Here is a 3,264-nt window from a genome sequence, read left to right on the forward strand (position 1 = left end):
CTCGAACTCACAGAGATCCACCTGCCTCTGCCTCCCGAGTGCTGGGATTAAAGGCGTGCGCCACCATCGCCCGGCGCAATTGTTTTTTATAAGAACAAACTGACTAGAATTCCTTCCCCAAAGATGGAGCTCACTAATTAAGAAAATGCCTACAGCTCAGGATCACCTACAGTGGGCTGGGTCCTCACACATCAGCCATTCAGCAAGAAATGCCCCGCAGATATCCCTCCAGGCCTATCCGAAGGAAGCATCTTCTCAGCTGGGGTGCCTTTTCTCTGGCTGTGTTGGCTGGTTGTATGTCAGCTTGGCACAAGCTAGAGCTATCAGACAAGAGGAAACCTCAACTGAGAAACTATCTCCATGAGACTGGACTGTCGTTGTAATAGCTACTCTTAGTTGTCAACTTTGACCACATCTGGAATTTACTAAAACCCCAAAATGGACGGATGCACCTGCTAGGGATTTTTGCAGGAAGGTCCACTTCCAATCAGGATCTTTGAGACAGGAAGACAACCTCTAGTCCAGATCTTTTGGGGTGGTTTGGGGTTTTTGTTTGTTTTTTTGGTTTTGGTTTTGTGGGTTTTTCTGTGAAGACTGAGAAAACTGCCCCGGAACTCACTCTGTAGACCAGGCTGGCCTCCACCTCACAGAGATCCACTTGCCTCTGCCTCCTGCTAACCCAGATCTTTTGAGGTGGATTCCCACCTCTAATCTGGGCCATGCCTTCTGCTGGCAGTATATATAAGGACATGAAGTAGGAAGTTTTGCTCTTTGCCTGTTTGTTCTCACCTTGCAAACAAGTCCGTTCCTTCACTGGCGTGAGAGCCTACTTCTTCAGGATTCCAGTGCACACTGAAGACCAGTGAAATACACAGCCTTGTGGACCGAACATTACTGGATTCTTGGACCTTCCATACATAGGCACACATTGTTGGATTAGCTGGACCACAGCCTGAAAGTCATTCTAATAAATCCCCTTAATGTATATAGTTCTGTTACTTTAGAAAACCCCAACTAATAAGGTAGGCAATCATGTAGACCATTTTCTTAATGAGTGATCAATGGGGAGGGCCAGTCCATTGTGAGTGGTGTCCTCTTTGGGCTTGTGGTCCTGGGTTCTTTAAGACAGCAGGTTGAGCAAGCCATGAGGAACAAACCAATAAGTAGCACCCATCAAAGGCCTCTGCATCAGCTCCTGCCTCCAGGCTCCTGCCCTGTTTGAGTTCTTGCCCTGACTTCCTTCAATAATGGATTACAATGTGGACATATAAGCCAAATAAACTCTTTCCTTCCCCATTTGCTTTTGGTCATGGTGTTTCATTACAGTAATGATAGCCCTGACTAAGACACTACATGACTCTAGTTTGTATCAAGTTGACAGAAACTCACCATCACACTAACCAAGGCTTAAATGGTCATGCACAGTTTCCTCCTGTGAGTTATTCCTTTACAGAAAGATGTCATATATATACTAAAAGATTTATGCTAAGAAGATTTTTGAAAATGGAATCATGGTTAGAGATGTCGGCAATCTAGCACTTGCTGACATAAATGGACAGATTTTGGTAACACAATCATTTGGTAACACAAATCATTGACCTGTCTCATTCCTTACTTGTAGGTTCTTCTTTAATTTTCATTATTTCATTATTGGTATGAGGCTGTGGTTTACTGGTATGGATCCAGGGTGTCTGTCTCCTTAGGCAGCTACATGGTGTCTCCCTGACTCCGCCTTCTTTTCTCCTCTATCTCTGCTTGGAATTCCTGCCTTGCTCTATTCTGTGCTGCCATAGGCCCAAAGCAACTTCTTTATTAACCAATGGTAATAAACCATATTCACAGCATACCCAGGGGAATCCCACAGTGTTACTGGTTCAACAGAAGCCAGAAAAATAGTTTTGTAATATTAATATCTGAATATCATCCAACTGTATATTGTTTATTGTGGATAATGGTGAACAGTGGTCAATAAATAGTTTTCATTTCTTTAGAATAAAATGGTACAGATGTTACATTTTCATAAGGAAGTCTCAACTGCAAATGAGTTCCTCTTTTAAGACAAAGCTGTCATAGATTTCCTGTAGTACTGACGGTTATGGGGGCAGGGCAGGTAATCTAAAAGTGCCTTTGTCTCTGGAAAGAAATAGTCTCTATAGTAGAGGCTAGAGGTTACCTCAGGCAGCCACACACAGGTGCCAATGCCAGACTCTTCTCTCTCACGAAGCTGGAAGAAGAAAGACAAGTATGAATTGATTTACTGTGTGGGATTGGAAGGGTACCAAGGTGAGGGACTAGAGCAGGGATGTGAAAGGTTGCTTCCATGGTCCACAAAGGAGGGAGAAGGCGCTGCTCCAGAAGAGGCCTCCTCCAAGTGAGTCCTGGTGGGAGCAAGGTGGCCCATGGGTGGCAGTTTAAGAGCATACAAACCATTGTTCCCTATGAGGAGGGATTAAGAAGGCATTCCACTAAGATTTGTTGGTTGAAGTTTAGTTGTTGCTAGCCATTGCTAACACTAAAGAGTAGGTCCATGTAATAAATCCAAAAATTTTCCCAACTGCAAAAACAAACAAACAAACAAAAGGTAATAGGGAAGAGCTGGATGGAGTGTGGTGGTGTGTGCAGCTTTGATCCCAGAACTGGGGAGGCAGAGGACCTCTGTGAGTTTGAATCCAGCCTGCTCTACATAGTGAGACTGAGGGTAGCTAGGACTAAACAGGGAAACCCTATCTCAAAAGACAAAAGAAAACAACAAACAAAACAGGTTTAAAAAAAATATGCTATTTCTCTGAGAGGCAGAATTAGGTCTGAGTTGTAATTGAGGTCCCTTAGTGTTGAAACTGACTGGATGGAACTGATCATAGTTAAGCTTTACACTGAATATTTGAAGACACACACAATACAGTTTTTTTTTGATTTTCGAGACAGGGTTTCTCCGTAGCTTTTTGGTTCCTGTCCTGGAACTAGCTCTTCTAGACCAGGCTGGCCTCGAACTCACAGAGATCCGCAGAATACAGTTTTAAAAAGCGCAGTGTTCTAATACCTGCAGTTCACCACGGAAAACGTTCATCCAAGAAAATATATTTCATTCCTGATAAGAATGGAAGGGAGGCCGGGCGGTGGTGGCGCACGCCTTTAATCCCAGCACTCGGGAGGCAGAGGCAGGCGGATGTCTGTGAGTTCAAGACCAGCCTGGTCTACAAGAGCTAGTTCCAGGACAGGAACCAAAAGCTGCGGAGAAACCCCATCTCGAAAAATCCAAAAAAA

Source organism: Microtus ochrogaster, chromosome 4, assembly GCF_000317375.1.
Source record: "Microtus ochrogaster isolate Prairie Vole_2 chromosome 4, MicOch1.0, whole genome shotgun sequence".
NCBI classification, from domain to species: domain Eukaryota; kingdom Metazoa; phylum Chordata; class Mammalia; order Rodentia; family Cricetidae; genus Microtus; species Microtus ochrogaster.